The 17,400-nt window shown below is 38.1% G+C and overlaps 1 protein-coding gene across 6 annotated transcripts in view; it reads left to right on the top strand.

Annotated features, from left to right (window-relative positions):
• SBF2 (SET binding factor 2) overlaps positions 1-17,400 on the top strand; it is a 531,976-nt gene that overhangs the window by 163,385 nt on the left and 351,191 nt on the right. The window contains exon 3 of one of the 6 annotated variants that reach the window (XM_055355433.2): positions 4,841-4,938. The exons of the other annotated variants lie outside the window; for them this stretch is intronic. The gene's annotated coding sequence lies outside the window, so the exon portion shown is untranslated. The remainder of the gene's footprint in view (positions 1-4,840; positions 4,939-17,400) is intronic. 6 annotated transcript variants of the gene reach the window in all.

Below are 17,400 nucleotides of genomic sequence, written 5' to 3'. Positions count from 1 at the left end.
AGCTTCCACTGTGTGCCTGGAAAAGCCGCAGACACTCAACAGCAGCCCGTGAAAGCAGCCAGGAGGGAGGCTATACCCTGCAAAGCCACAGGGGCAGAGCTGCCCAAGACCATACAGCTTACCTCTTGCATCGGTGTGACCTGGATATGAGACCTGGAGTCAAAGGAGATCATTTTGGAGCTTTAAGATTTGACTGACTCGGACTTGCACAGTGCCTGTAACCCCTTTGTTTTGGTCAATTTCTCACATTTGAAATGGCTGTATTTACCCAATGCCTGTACTCCCATTGTATCTAGGAAGTAATAAACAGGCTCATAGGCAGAAAGGACTTGCCTTGTCTCTGATGAGACTTTGGACTGTGGACTTTCGCGTTAATGCTGACATGAGTTAAGACTTTGGGGGACTGTTGGGAAGGCATGACTGGTTTTGAAATGTGAGGACATGAGGTTTGGCGGGGGGCCAGGGCAGAATGATATGGTTTGGCTGTGTCGCCACCCTAATTTTATCTTGAATTGTAGCTCCCACAATTGCCATGTGTCATGGGAGGGACCCAGTGGGAGGTAATTGGATCAGGGGGGCAGGTCTTTCCTGTGCTGTTCCAGTGATAGTGAATAAGTCTCATGAGATCTGATGGTTTTGTAAAGGGGAGTTTCCCTGTATATATGTTCTCTTTTGTCTGCCGCCATGTGAGATATGCCTTTCACCTTCTGCCGTGATTGTGAGGCCTCCCCAGCCACATGGAACTGTGAGTCTATTAAACGCCTTTCTTTTGTAAATTGCCCAGTCTCAGGTATGTCTTTATCAGCAGCATAAAATCGGACTAATACAAAGTCTAAGGAATTCAGAAGCTTTACGTAAGATGTTCCTGTCATTGCTATCACTCAGTGGTTTTAGGAGTTCTGTGTCAGGAACCAAGGTCAAAGACCAAATATTAGAACAAAAGATGCTCTTAGTGAGAGGTGACAGCGTGCTGGCAGTCCTCAGAGCCCTCGCTTGCTCTCGGCACCTCCCCTGCCTGGGCTCCCACTTTGGTGGCATTTGAGGAGCCCTTCAGTCCCCCACTGCACTGTGGGAGCCCCTTTCTGGCCTGGCCAAGGCCAGAGCCCACTCCCTCAGCTTGCAGGGAGGTGTGGAGGGAGAGGCATGAGCGGGAACCGGGGCTGTGTGCGGCACTTGCGGGCCAGCTGGAGTTCCGGGTGGGCGTGGGCTTGGTGGGCCCCGCACTCGGAGCAGCCAGCCAGCCCTGCTGGCCCCGGGCAATGGGGGACTTAGCACCCAGGCCAGTGGCTGCAGAGGGTGTACTGAGTTCCCCAGCAGTGCTGGCCCACTGGCGCTGCGCTCGATTTCTCGCTGGGCCTTGGCTGCCTTCCCACGGGGCAGGGCTCGGGACCTGTAGCCCGCCATGCCTAAGCCTCCCACCCACTCCATGGGCTCCTGTGCCGCCCAAGCCTCCCCGACAAGCACCACCCCCTGCTCCACGGCGCCCAGTCCCATCGACCACCCAAGGGCTGAGGAATGCGAGCGCACGGCGCAGGACTGGCAGGCAGCTCCACCTGCAGCCCCGGTGCGGGATCCACTAGGTGAAGCCAGCTGGGCTCCTGAGTCTGATGGGGACGTGGAGAGTCTTTATATCTAGCTCAGGGATTGTAAATACACCAATCAGCACCCTGTGTTTAGCTCAAGGTTTGTGAGTGCACCAATCGACACTCTGTATCTAGCTGCTCTGGTGAGGAAGTGGAGAACCTTTATGTCTAGCTCAAGGATTGTAAATACACCAATCGGCACTCTGTATCTAGCTCAAGGTTTGTAAACACACCAATCAGCACCCTGTGTTTAGCTCAAGGTTTGTGAATGCACCAATTGACATTCTGTATCTAGCTGCTCTGGTGGGGCCTTGGAGAACCTGTGTGTGGAAACTCTGTATCTAACTAATCTGATGGGGACGTGGAGAACCTTTGTATCTAGCTCTGGGATTGTAAACGCACCAATCAGCGCCCTGACAAAACAGGCCACTCGGCCCTACCAATCAGCAGGATGTGGGTGGGGCCAGATAACAGAACAAAAGAAGGCTGCCCAAACCAGCATTGGCAACCTGCTCGGGTCCCCTTCCACACTGTGGAAGCTTTGTTCTTTCACTCTTTGCAATAAATCTTGCTACTGCTCACTCTTTGGGTCCACGCTGCTTTTATGAGCTGTAACACTCAGCGTGAAGATCTGCAGCTTCACTCCTGAGCCCAGCGAGACCACAAGCCCACCGGGAGGAACGAACAACTCCAGACGCGCTGCCTTAAGAGCTGTAACACTCACCGCAAAGGTCTGCAGCTTCACTCCTGAGCCAGCGAGACCACGAACCCACCAGAAGGAAAAAACTCCGAACACATCTGAACATCAGAAGGGACAGACTCCAGACACGCCACCTTAAGAGCTGTAACACTCACCGCGAGGGTCCACGGCTTCATTCTTGAAGTCAGTGAGACCAAGAACCCACCAATTCCAGACACATTAGGACCCCTGTCGTTCACGAAATTACAAGAGTTTTAGGAGCTTTGTGTTAGAACCAGGGGCAGAAACCAAATATATATATTTGGTTTGTTCCATTGACCACTAGGTCAGTGGAACAGAACAGCAAACCCAGAAATAGCCTATCCAATTACAGCCACCTGGCTTTTGACAAAGGTACAAAAACAATTCAAAGGAAAAGAATAGTATTCTTCAGAAGTGGGGCCAGTGCAATTGGATATCCATAGACAAAAAACTTAGACCAAAAAAAAAATCTTGAGCTAAGACTCACAGTGGTACCAGAGTAACTCAAAATGGATAATAGATTGAAGTTTAAAATGTAAAACTATAAAACTTTTAGGAGAAAACATAGAACATCTTTGGAACTAAAACTTGGTGAAGAGTTCTTAGACATGACACAAGAAACATGATCTATAAAAAATTGCTAAATTGGAATGTATTAGAATTAAGAACTTTTGCTGTGCTAAATACCCTGTAATGAGAATGAAAAGACTAGGATAAAATATTGGCAAACCACCACCTGACAAAAGACTTGTATATAGAATATATAAAGAACTCTCTTGGCCGGGCATGGCGGCTCATGCCTGTAATCCCAGCACTTTGGGAGGCCGAGGTGGGCAGATCACCTGAGGTCAGGAGTTTGAGACCAGCCTCCAGCCTGACCAACATGGAGAAATCCTGTCTCTACTAAAAATACAAAAATTAGCCAGATGTGGTGGTGCATACCTGTAGTCCCAGCTACTTGGGAGGCTGAGACAGGAGAATCGCTTGAACCCGGGAGGCGGAGGTTGCAGTGAGCCAAGATCACAGCATTGCACTCCAGCCTGGGCAACAAGAGCAAAACAAGAGAATATATAAAGAACTCTCAAATCACAATCTTTTTTAAAAACAACAGTAAACAACAGTTCATTTAGAAAATGTGCAAAAGACACGAAAAGATATTTTGCCAAAAAGGATTTAGGGTAGGAGGATCTACTTAAGCCTGGGAGGTCAAGGCTGCAGTGAGCCGTGATCGTGCCACTGTACTCCAGCCTGGGCAACAGAGACAGACCCTATGTTTAAAAAAAAAAATTAGTGGCAATATTAAATGTTGGCAAGGAACAGCCACTGGAGGTGGCAAGGATATGGTAATACAGTCTCTCACACATTGCTGGTAGGAGTTGTAAAATAGTATAGTTGCTCTGGAAAACGGTTTAGCAATTTCTTCAAATGCTAACTATACACTTAACCATATGACTCAGCAGTTGTACTCTTGGGCGTTTCTCCTAGAGAAATTGAAATTTATTTCTGCACAGAAACCATACATGGTTTTATTTTCAATGGCCCAAAATTGGAAACAACCAAAATGTCCTACAATAGTAGGAGTGATTAAACTGTGGTACATCTATACTATGGTATATCTCGTAGCAATATAAAGTAATGAACTATTGATACCCTCAAAAATTTGGACATATCTCAGTCAGGAGCATTATGTAAGTGAAAAAAATCAGTGTCAAAAAGACACATACTGTACGATTCAGTTTATATAGCATTCTCAAAACAACAAAATTGTAGAGGTCACCAGGAAATTAATGGTAGTCATGGGATTTTTGTGGGGGCGGGGTTGCGTGAAACTATAAAAATGTAGCATGAGGAAGCTCTTTATAGTGAGAATAGTTTTATTTATTGATTGTGATGGTGATTACACAGATCTGTGCATGTGATAAAATGACATAGAACTATACACACATTGTATCAATGTGATTTTTCTGGTTTTGATATTGTATTATAGTTATATAAGAAATAACCATGGGGGGAACTGAGTAAAGAGTACAGGGGACCTCATTGTATTGCCTTGTAACTTGATGAATTTCTATAATTTTAAAATAACAACTAAAAAAATTGTTTAAGGGTATATTGTTAAGAGTGTTAAATCTACTGAAATTTTTTTTTTTTTTTCCTGAGATGGTGTCTTGCTCTGTCACCCAGGCTGGAGTACAGTGGTGCGATCTCGGCTCACTGCAACCTCCGCCTCCTGTGTTAAAGTGGTTCTCCTGTCTCAGCCTCCCAAGTAGCTGGGACTACAGCTGCCCGCCACCACACCTGGCTAATTGTTTGTATTTTTAGTAGAGATGGGGTTTCACCGTGTTAGCCAGGATGGTCTCAATCTCCTGACCTCGTGATCTGCCCACCTCGGCCTCCCAAAGTGCTGGTATTACAGGCATGAGCCATTGCGCCTGGTGAGGTGTATTGAAATTTAAGACTATTTTAAGTTTTCCAGTCCCTTTTTGGTTTTTTCTTTTTTAATATTTTGAGATTGGGGTCTCCTTCTTTCACCTAGGCTGGAGTGCAGTGGCATGATCTTGGCTCACTGCAGTCTTGACCTCCTGGGCTCAAATGAGATTCCCACCTCAGCTTCCCAAGTAACTGGAATTACAGGTATGCACCACCATACCTCATTAATGTTTGTTTGTTTGTTTGTTTGTTTGTTTGTTTGTTTTTTTAGAGATGGGGTCTTGCTATGTTGCCCTGGCTGGTCTTGAACTCGTGGCCTCAAGCAACCCTCCTGCCTTGGCCTCCCAAACTGCTATGATTACTGCCTTTTTATTTGATTAAAGACACTGTAGGTAAAAAACTTAGAGACATAATTAATATTCATAAGATAATTTTTGGAAAAACTATTTTGGTTTACTTCCCAGAAGATTAGAAACTGAATAATTCTCACGTCTGTGTACAAACCCTATTAGAAGTTAGATGATTCGCAATTAATTGCTTTCAACAAAATTAAAGGAGGATCTAATTAGGTATGAGCTGATATAAGAGAGCACCTGCCTTACTTATAATTTATTTTTTAGTTTTCTCACTTCCTAAGCACAGCACATGGCTATGTATTTGATATATAGCTGTTGATTCCTTTGAAGAAAGGAGAGAAAATTGGCCAGGCGCGGTGGCTCATGCCTGTAATCCCAGCAGTCTGGGAGGCCAAGGCAGGCAGATCACTTGAGGTCAGGAGTTCGAGACCAGCCTGGCCAACAGGACGAAACCCCGACTCTACTAAAAATACAAAAATTAACTGGGTGTGGTGGTGCATGCCTGTAATCCCAGCTACTCAGGAGGTTGAGGCAGGAGAATCGCTTGAACTGGGGAGGTCGAGGTTGCAGTGAACCAAGATCGTGCCACTGCACTCCAGCCTGATGGAGCGAGACTGTGTCTCAAAAAAAAAAAAGAAGGAGAGAAAATTGCATGCAAATAACAAAACCATTTTTCTCAATGCTTCTTATCACCAAGAAAATGGTAACAAAGGAGTAAGAAATAGTATTTCATGGGAAACATGACTCTTTTAGCCTGTAGTCTAATTGTTTGGATACTATCTACATTGGTGCAGGTGGAAAGGAATTCCTGTTTTGATAGCTGAATAGAACTAGGTAAGAAAAGAAGTGGGAAAATAAACATGTATTTATTAGCAAATGTGGTTTGAAAGAAAACAAAACTTATTTCCCCTACATGTTTTAAACAGATGAAATGTTTGCAACTTTCTAAATTCACAACTTTTATTTTGTTGAGCATTCTTTTTTCTGCAAGTTGAGTTTATAAATTAATAAAACTGCCAAAGTATACTGTTTCTCATTTTCAGTCTGAACAGCAGTATTTTCTTTAGGACCTTGAAGTTTAGTACTGTAGTTTCATCTATTGCCAGTCATCAGAGTTTTTAACCAGTGTGTAATGTACAACTACAGATTATTTTTCTTTATCTAGCATATGTTCTTGGCATTAGAACATGTTGTAAAATATGCAGGGACTGAAACAGATTGATATTCTGTGGTTACCTTTGTAAAAAATATCTCTGCTTTTACTGTTCAAGAAGGCAGAATCATCTTTTCTTACAGGGAAAAGAGGAAGAGGTGTTATTGTTAGTAATGTAAGCATCTGAGTTTGAATTTTACAAAATATTAGCTTTTTGATTAATTTATTCAGTAGTTATTTGAATGCCAAATTTGTGTGCAGTATACTTCTCCCAACTTCTGTGTTAGGTGCTCTCTATATGGTAGTAGGTAAAACTGATACAATGCCTGACTTCATGAAGGTAGTGTAGTTAGGAAGACAGCTAAAGAACTGGCAAACAAACAAGTGTGTGTTTAATCGTTATTATTTTCTCAAGTTTGTCACCAGTGCACTGTAGAGTCACCAAAATCGAGTTTCATTTATAATTCAACTTCTCAGAAATTTGCTAAACATCATTCATGCTAAATAGTATCAGGCACTTCTAATAGTAATACTGAATGCTAACCTTTATTGAGTGCTTATGTTCTTTTAACATCCATTATTTTATTTAATGCTCACATAATGTTATAAAGTATAGATACTTTTATTCTTGCCATTTTGCAAGTGAGAAAAAAGAGACTCAGATTAAGTAACTTGCCTAACCTCATAACTTGCTTAGCCTCATAATTTGTGTAGCCTACTTAGTGGTAGAACTGGTTTTTATATTGAGTTAGTAACAGCAGATCTTGAGCTCTTAACCACTTGTGTATTCTGTTCTGTATTATTTAGCACTGTGTTAGGCCATATAGGGATATAAAAGAAGCATGACCAAAATCCCTATCTCTTAAGGTGCTTTTGGTCTTATTCCAGTAGATAAAGACAATATATTTAACTGTTAGGTGATGTTAATAGATAAAATTCTAAAAAGTATAGTCAAATGACATACTTTGACACAAAAGGATTTTTGGATAGAAAATAGAGATAGAGAACCATCAAGTAGAATTATTGGGAAAGACTCCATGGAGAACTGACCCTTAGAAGATGGTTAAGATAAAGATATAGATGGGGAGGTGGACTGTGGAGGCACTGGGGGGATGTTGATGAGATAACAGCAATAGAAAAGGATGCATTGGAGGAATTTAGCATGACACAATATTCTTTTAGAATATTGTGAGGATAAGACCAGCCTAAAAGAGGAAACAGTTTTGCCCATTCATTCTTTAAACTTTCTTTTGAGAGAGCCAGACACTTTGTCAGTAAATAGTAAAGCATAATATGTGAAAAACATTTCAAACTAATTATGTAGAATCTTTAATTCCAGGTAGTAAGGAATCTGTATTTATTTAATTTTTTAAATTATGATAAAATATGCATACACATAAAATTTACCTTTTAAGTGTTGTAAGTGTACCATTCAGAGGCATTAAGTACCTTCACAGTGTTGTGCAACTGTTGCTGCTGTTCATCTCCAGAACTTTTCCATCATCCGAAACTGAAACACTGTATTCATTTTTTAAAAAACTCTCAATTTCCCTTTGCCCCCACCTCCTGGTAATCTCTGTTCCCTTGTATGTCTCTATGATTTGCCTATTTTAGGTACCCTTTATAAGTAGAATCATGCAATTATTTGATCTCTTGTGTCTTACTTATTTCACTTAGTGTAATGACTTCAAGGGTCATCCATGGTATAGCAAGTATCAGAATTTCTTTCCTTTTTAAACATGAATAATATCCTGATGTATGATTATAGTACATTTTGTTTAACCTATTCATCCGTTGATGGACAGTTGGATTACTTTCACTTTTTGGCTATTGTGACTAGTACTGCCATAAGCATGGATAGACAAATATCTGTTTGAATTTCTGGTGTCAGTTCTTTTGGATATATACCCAGAAGTAAAATTGTTGGATTGTATGACATTTTGTGTTTAATTTTTCAGTATCTATTTACTAAATATAATATTTTATTCCCACCTGTTTAATCTTGCTTACATCTATTCTTTTTCATTCCTGCATGTATTATATATTATAGCTAGACCAGATTACAGATCACATGCTCCATATTTTCCAGCCTTCTATTGCTGTAGTCATCTGGCTTGTTCCCTTTGCCTTCCTCTTTCCTTCTTGATCTGTCAACACATTGACCATTTATCAAGATCTAAATACCATTCCTTTGATACATAATGGAGTTAAACGGTGACAGTAAATTAGAAAACCAAAATATAATTGATAATGAAACTCCAAAAATGAACAAATTAGGTATACCCTAAAGAAGCCTAAGAAAAAAGAGAAAGAAAACAATAATATACAGTATTAGGGTTGAGAAAAGCAGTATAACCACAGATTTAGATAGTACCAAAAATGATAAAACATTTTGTGCAGTTTTAAACATACACAGTTATTAAATCTAGATGAGACAATTACATTTTAAAATAAAATATAAAGTATCAGAATGAAACTTGAGAGAGAAAACCTGAACAAACTGATAACGATGGATGAAGTGAAAAGGACTGTTAAAAACTAAGTAACCAAGATTCACATCACCAGTAATAAGTCATGTGGATAGAATGTACCTCCCAATATGATGCAATGAGAAGATCACTTCACCTTTGTGGTATCCTTCCCCTAAATCCATAACACAGTCTAGGCATGAGAACACAGAAAATAAACCCAGATTTTGGAACATTCTACAAAATTTCTGACTCATACTTTTTAAAATTGCCAAGTTTATGGGAAAAAAAGAAAAGACTGAGAAATTATCACAGAGCAGAGGAGAACAATTAAAGAGTCATGATGCTAAATGCAGTATAGTGTCCTGGAACAGAAAAGGACATTAGTGGAAACACTGGGGAAATCTGGATAGAGTCTGTAGCTTAGTTGATAGTATTATACTAATGCTAACTTCTTAGTTCAAACAACTGTACCCTGTCTCTAAGATGTTAACATAGGAGGATGCTGAGTGAAGGGTATATAAGGACTGTATTCTATATTTACAATTTTCTTTAAATCTAGAGTTGTTAAAGATATGACAGACAGACACACATACAAAAGGCAGGAGGCTATGTAGTTTTATAGACTTACTGCCCTTTCTAGTGTCGTTCATTAACAAGTAACTGAAAATTCTTAAATTACTATTAAAACTATTTCCAAATATTAAAAATATAGAAAGCATCTCACTGTATTATATGAAGGTGGCATTACTTCAGTACAAAAAAAACTTAATGAAGATACCAAAAAAGAGAAAATATGGTTGCAAAAATCCTAAGCAAAGTATTAGAAAATCGAATCTCGTAGTCTGTTGAGAGAGTAATATGCTATGTAGTTTTCATTTGAGATGTACAGTATGTTTCATTATAATGAAATGTATCAATATAATTCATTACATATTGAAAGAGTAAAACTGCATAATCATACTATTCATGGTAAAATTCTAAGTAGTTTTTTTTTTTTTTTTTTTTTTGAGACACAGTCTCTCTCTTGTCACCCAGGCTGGAGTGCAGTAGCAAGATCTCGGCTCACTGCAACCTCCACCTCCCGGGTTCAAGCAATTCTCCTCCTGCCTCAGCCTCCTGAGTAGCTGGGATTACAGGCACCTGCCACCACGCCCGGCTAATTTTTGTACTTTTAGTAGAGACGGGGTTTTGCCGTGTTGGTCAGGCTGGTCTCCAACTCCTGACCTCAGGTGATCCGCCTGCCTCGGCCTCCCAAAGTGCTGAGATTACAGGCGTGAACCACCACGCCCAGCCAGAAAATTTTTTTAATCTGTGGAAAATAGATGAGTATATATGTTTTTTTTGTTTTTTTTTTTTCACAGTGCAGAGATGGAGATGACCTTCCTCAGTTAATGAGAAAGCCTAGTTGCTTTAAAGGAATAACATTGTGATAGCTCTATCTACAAATAAATTAAATGTCAGGAAATTTTCACACATTAGAAAAATGACTCTCATGAAAATATAAAATGAACATGTGTCAAAAACTCATTCAACATTTTAATTAAAGTAGGAACCAGTAAGATAATAAAACTTGATATTAGAGCATTTGAATAATAGGGACTTATATAGTTCACCTTTCCAGGAAAATGAAAAATGATGCCTTCAGAATAATATTGATTAGATACAAATTTGGTTAATTTTCTAAAAAGTTATATAACCATAACCTTTGGGTTTCTGCTTTCTCTAGGACAGAAATGTACAAGTTACATGGAACTTCACAGTGTCTAGACTCTAATCAGATAGAGTAAGTAGGCAGGTTAACAGTTTTCTAGTATGCCATTGGAAGGATAAATTTTCTTAGTGTACTGTGGTAGATACTGTCAACCAAGTTAAAAGATAAAAAGGTTGATTACCTTGATCAAAAACACCTTAGAACTTAATAGTAAAACTAAACAACAACCAAAAAAATACAGACTGTCAGTTCACTGAAGAAACACATATTGCCAGAAACCATGAGAAGCTGCCTGCAATCTCAGTCATAATTTTTTTAAAGGCAATCTAAAATAAAAGTGAATGAAGATTTTGGCTATCAGGTTGGCCAAACCATAAAATGTTTCTATAACTAACTATTAGTGTTAGGCTGTTCATATTCACACTTTAATAGTGAGATTCTAATTTGTTATAAGCATATTCATTGGTGTTTCTTGGAATAGCAAAATACTGAAAACTGTCTCAGTAGTCTTGTTGTTAGTTAAATACACCGTGTTTGAGAAGTGTAGAAAAGAATGAGATTGTTAAGTGAGAAAAGGAAGATGTGGACAAATGTACATTTTTATTTTAAAAAGCTATTATTACATGTGTATGTTTATACCTAGGTCTGAATAATGCAGACAATAAAGCTTATTTATGTTAGTGGAAGTAAGGAAAATATTTTTCTTTTTTTTTTTTTGTAAGGAAGACTTTATAGTCAAGACTAGGGGAGAGAGATTAAACTCGACTCTGAATACAACAGGAACTAGTGGAGATCTATAACCATTAGGCACTGTTAGGAAGTAGATTTCTCTCTCTTTTTTCAAGTAGGGATAAGTGATTTTAATTTTTGTATTTTTAAAAAGAATTTTAAAAATATGAATACAAAAACTTAAATATCACATTCTCTTGGTAGATTTCTTATTGTCGGGATTTATAAAACTACCCAGATAACAGGGAAATCCTTCAGTTTTTCCTAGTAATGTTAAAGACAGATAAAGTAGAACAAGTGATTAGAGTATACAGTACCTCAAAGTGTCTGTCATAAATAAACTACTTAGGAGGAACGAATATTTTGTACTCAAATAAATTGCAAGTATTTGTGAGCTGAACCCTATGTTTCCCTTCTTATTCCTGTTTCTGTTTGTCGAACTCTTCCTCCCTGACTTTCTCTTTCAAAGATGAGCATACATGGATTCATTTCGATTTTGTAGTGTTTTGTGACACTCTAACCCTGATGTTTCCTTCAGTAGGGAAAATCAGAAGGGTTTTCTATAGTTGAGCAAGGTGATTGGAGTGCTGAAACCAAGCAGGGAGAGGTAAAGCCAAAGTAAGAGCTGCCTATGTGGTGACTCATGAAATGGTTGAGGTTTGAATAGCTTTTGGCAGAAAGCAGAAGAAAAACGGAGACAAGGTATGGGTGTGTATGTGTGTGTGTAACTACATGCTGTACAAGCTATGCATATTTCTGAGAGCACATACTAATATAATTTAACCTTTGATGACTAAGGCTATTCTATAGAGTTTCAATTCTTGTAATCTACTCTAGTAAATGATGCATACAAGTAATGTGTAAGTGTGTAGGTATGAAGGGCTGACCTAGCCTACTGTGCGTGCTGAGACTCCCATGTCTTCATCTTCACCCCCAGTGTAAATGCATTTGTTATAAATTGGAAAATGACTTAGTTGAATTTGCTAGAATTATGTGTAAACTAATAGTATCTAATAACTGAGTGAGTGTCAAATGATTCTGCTATAAGGAAAATCAAGTGCCTTTTAATAAAGATTTGTGATATCTAATTTTAGTTTTTTATAGTTTGCTTGTTTGGCCTACTTTTAGGACCTTGGCTGTGTGCCACATAATTGAGGGTGTTGAACAAGTGAGATGTTGGAAAAGTCTCATAATTCAAATATTAAGCAAGTTTTTAGGGCCTGTTCTGAGTTCTAGCTGTACACTCTAAAATACATAAATATATATTAGTCCCCACTTATCTGAGGAGTATATGTTCGAAGACTCCCACCCTGAAACTGTGGACAGTACCCACTTGATTGCCATCAGTTGGAATACATTTTTATTCCTGTCTTCCACCCACAAATTTAATGCCTTTTTCATCTTAACTAAACACTTACTATATACACTGTAGCTGTAACTTTGGCAGTTTGAGGTGTGACAGCAACATTAGCATGAATTTCTTTTTCCTTCTTCACAATGTCATGGGTAGAAGATTTATTCTTACCATAGATCATAGCAGCCTAAGCATATGATTTTTTTCTTTCCTTATTCACTTGAGAATTTTCACTTTTACACTTAAAGGAAGCACTTTATGGCTTCTCTTTGGCATATCTGAATTGCCAGCATCACTACTCTTGTACTTTGGGGGCATTACTAAGTAAAATAAGGGTTACTTGAACACAAACCCTGTAATACTTCAGCAGTCATCATAACCAGGATGGTACTAAGTGAGTAACAGGTGGGCAGAGAGCATACACATTGTGGATTCACTGGACAAAGGAGTGATTTCTGTTCAAGGCTGGATGGAGTGGTGACAGATTTCATCACACTATGCAGAATGGTATGAAATTTAAAACTTATGAATTATTTATTTCTAGAATTTTTCTGTTTAATATTTTCAGATCTGAAGGCACAGAAAATGAAACTGTGGGTAAAAGAGGACAACTGTAATTTATTCTACAGGTTCCCAAGTAAATGCTTGGCTTGTACGAAAGCATATTTTTATATCAATGTTGGTTGGTTTTGTTTCTAAAAATTGTCAGTCTTAGGTGAAATAGGGGATCAGCTGCTAGTCATATTTAAAATTGGCTGCGAGAATACCAGCCCTGCATACCTCTGCCTTGTAGCTAAGTCTTAAGGCTTTATCCCATCCTCCTTACCACGTGGTGGTGGGAGGGGGATATATCTTTCCTTTAACAGTGTTAAGACTTCATACATAAATGTCCCTGGGAGAAATAAAAAATGTTCCTCAAGTCATATTAAATCCTTTCTTAAGAGCAGAATTGGATTGAAAGAATATAGAAAAAGGAGAGATTGGAGAGATTTCAAAGACAGAAGCAGGCTGTCTTAGATGGAAGAAGCAAACCAGTCTTACTTGAAAGTTTTGTCTCTCATCTAATTGTATTTCAACCATTACCTATCTATGCATTATCTTCTGAGTGCTGATCCCATATTTCTGACTGGATGTTATTATGTGGATGTTTCTTAACATCACTAATCATTAGAGAAATGCAAATTAAAACCACAATGAGATGTCACACCACCCCCATTAGGTTGGATACTATTAAAAAAACAAACAAACAAACAAAAAACAGGCCGGGCGTGATGGCTCAAGCCTGTAATCCCAGCACTTTGGGAGGCCGAGGCAGGTAGATCACTTGAGGACAGGAGTTCGAGACCAGCCTTGCCAACGTGGTGGAACCCCGTCTCTACCAAAAATATAAAAAATTAGCCGGGCATGGCTGGGCACGGTAGCTCACGCCTGCTAGCTCCCAGCACTTTGGGAGGCCGAGGCAGGTGGATCACAAGGTCAGGAGTTCGAGACCAGCCTGATCAACATGGTGAAACCCCATCTCTACTAAAAATACAAAAATTAGTTGGGCGTGGTGGCACACGCCTGTAATCCCAGCTACTCAGGAGGCTGAAGCAGGAGAATTGCTTGAACCCGGGAGGCGGAGGTTGCAGTGAGCTGAGATCGCACCACTGCACTCCAGCCTGGGCGACAGAGTGAGACTCCGTCTCAAAAAAAAAAAAAAAAAAATTAAAACTAAAAATTAAAAAAATTATATTTACTGAATGATTCAACAATTCCACTTTTGGGTGTACTTCCAGAAGAACGTCAAGGAGAATTGCAAAGATATTTGCACACCCATATTCATTGCAGCATTATTTACTGCAGCCAAGAAGTAGAAGCAACCCAGATGTCTGTCAGTGGAATAAAGAAAATGTGGTATATACATTCAATAGAATATTATCCAGCCTTAAAAAAGAAGAAAATCCTATTACATGCTATAACATGGATAAACCACGAGAACATTATGCTGTGTGAAACAAGCCAGTCATGAGAAGACACATACTTAATAATTTCATTTATAACAGGTCTCTAAAGTAGTCAAACTCATAGAATCAGGAAGTAGAATGGGATTGCCAGGGGCTAGGGGAAGGGAAAATGGGGAGTTGTTCAGTGGGTATAGAGTTTCAGTTTTGCAGGATGAAAAAGTTCTAGAGATCTGTTGCACAACAATGTACACATAGTTAATACTACTGAACTATACATTTACCAATGGATGAGATGGTAAATTTTATGTTTTTACCATAATTAGAAAATTTAAAATATTGATTCTAAGGCCCGACTGCCAAGATATTCTGATTTATACAATTTGAGATGGAGTCTTGATATTGCAAAATTTAAAAAGCCTCCCAGGTTGATTCCACAGCACAGAGTTGAGAAACACTGAAATAAACATAGAAACATAAGTAATTGTAACCACAAGATATTAGGTAGGTGGTTTTTTTATGACCCTATAAATAATTTTATCCCAGGAGATTAAACATTCTTTGGTTCACATACTGTTGGACTCCAATTTACTAAGCAATTATTTATTAATTTAGCCATCAGAGTTTAAAACAGAGAATCACTTTAATAAATGAAGAAATAATGTGAAAACAGACATGTCAGGTTCTCTTTATCAATGACTTTGACCAGTGTATACAAGATAACAGCATATCACTTGGTTAAAGAACTTTTAAATCTATTTTTGACCTTGCAGTGGCCTAAGAACAGTTAAATGAACATTTATTTAACTTAAACTTTTGCTTTGGGAGATTAAGTACAGTTCAACTGGAATAGTGTTTGTTGCTTATGCCTTTATTGTTTTTATCTGTATATCTCTTTAATTTTTTTCTGGATTTTTTCAGAAAAATTGTCTCTACTTTATTCTTTATACTAGTATTTACTCATGAGAATCATAAATGGTAAATATAGTCCATGGGAAAAACAAGCGGAACAGGGAGTACTAAGACAAGCTTTGTCATATAAAGTTTTAGAAAACATGGTACAAACTGGAGACTTGGACAAAGTGGCAGACTTAGTAAAATATATTAATTAATAATGTAACTACCATTTAAATATTCTGAGTATGGAATTTCCACCTTAGATATTTGATCCTATAAAACTGTTTTTTTCAAACATTGTTCTACCCTGAGCATTGCAAAATATCTACTGGCAGGATATGAACTTGGAACAGCAGATTGTTCTTTTTTTAGTAGCCTTTTTCCTGCAGATGTGACTTTAACAAAGGAAGATGCTGAGTGTTTTTTTTGTTTGTTTGTTTGTTTAGTTTTGTTGTTTTTTTTTCTTCCAGTACTTCAGGTGATCAGCAGAATAAAGACAATAGTTATTTGCTAAATGAACCTTAGGTAATTTAGAGATAGAGGGTGTATACCATTTAAAAATGTTTGAGATTTTCTAATGTTCTTACTAAATTGCTTATTTTCTTTGAAATTCCTCTAGGGAAATTTTAGAAATTTTAACTCATTCAATTATGTCATCTCTGATTTTGGGGGGAACAGGTACATTTAATCCATCTTCTAAAATTGGAGATGGAAAATTGATGGTAGCAATTTTTACATCTGATTATCACGTGACATTAGAAAGAGGATATATGGTACAACCAAATATTATTTATTATAGAATTTAAATTCTTTGTAAATATTTTCTGCTTACATATGTTTGAAATGTATACCTTCTGACCATATTTTAAAATTTGATACTAAGCCAGAATTAAATTACTTTGGGCAAAATTTGATAAATATTACTTGTAATTTTAAAATAAAGATTAATAACCTGGTGAATTTGACCCAGACTTACATATATGTATGCTTATGGATCTTATTCTGCCTGACACTTGACTTTTTGCGTTTTTTCTTTGTTGTACTTTAGTCCCTGTCGTAATCTGGAATGCAAAAAGAACTTCCAGGAAGGACATAAGTATTATTTTAAAAATGTACAAATAGGAATAGAGTCATCAGTCAGTGACTAAGGATAGCTGAACTCAATTTGCTGATGTTTAAATTGTCTAATGTCCTGTCTTTCAGAGAGAACAACATTTGGCCTTCAAATATCTGGGATTGTGGGTGAGGTGAAAGGAAAGGTGAATTCTAATAATGAATCAAGGCAGGAACTGAAGGAGGCCTTGTTTGTTTCTTTAACTTGTTTTGTAATAAGATCAGTTATTTCAGTGAATAACCAAGTTGTAGTGACATGAAGAATTGCACGTTGCTTGTGAGATGCAGAATGACATAGAAACTGCCAAGATTCTTTTATCATGAATTCCAGAAAAAGAACTTTTGACCAAAAGTATCACATTCTTTGTTTTAACAAAAAAACTAAACAGTATTAATTCTTTAGAGAATACAGCATTCCAGCTTTACTTGAAATCCCAAATGGAGTCATATTGCATAAGTATAACCAGAAAAAAAAAAACCCAACAACATGGAAATAGCACCCAAGAGAGACTCTTAAGGCTGCTTTCCCAAGTTCAAATATGTCTTTGTGTCTCTAAGCAAATCCATAATTAATCCTCCCCATCTCCCCTGCTCCCAATAATCACACCTAATTTGTATTTATGTGAACTTACACTTGAAAGTTCATAAACTTTCAGTCTGATCAGGAAAGAGGAATGTCAGTGGATCAACATGCAATAAACAGAAATGTGTAATGGGTCCCATTTGTGATTTTAATTTTTATATTAAGCTAGCTGAAAAGCAAAATAGGACACAGGATTTGATACATATCTTTTTTTTTTTTTTTTTTTGAGTTGGAGTCTCACTCTGTCGCCCAGGCTGGAGTGCAATGGTGCCATCTTGACTCACTGCAACCCCCACCTCCTGGGTTCAAGCAGTTCTCCTGCCTCAGCCTCCCGAGTAGCTGGTATTACAGGTGTG

This window comes from Gorilla gorilla, chromosome 9 (assembly GCF_029281585.2).
Source record: "Gorilla gorilla gorilla isolate KB3781 chromosome 9, NHGRI_mGorGor1-v2.1_pri, whole genome shotgun sequence".
Classification (NCBI taxonomy): domain Eukaryota; kingdom Metazoa; phylum Chordata; class Mammalia; order Primates; family Hominidae; genus Gorilla; species Gorilla gorilla.
This window is presented reverse-complemented; position numbering and strand designations above follow the sequence as displayed.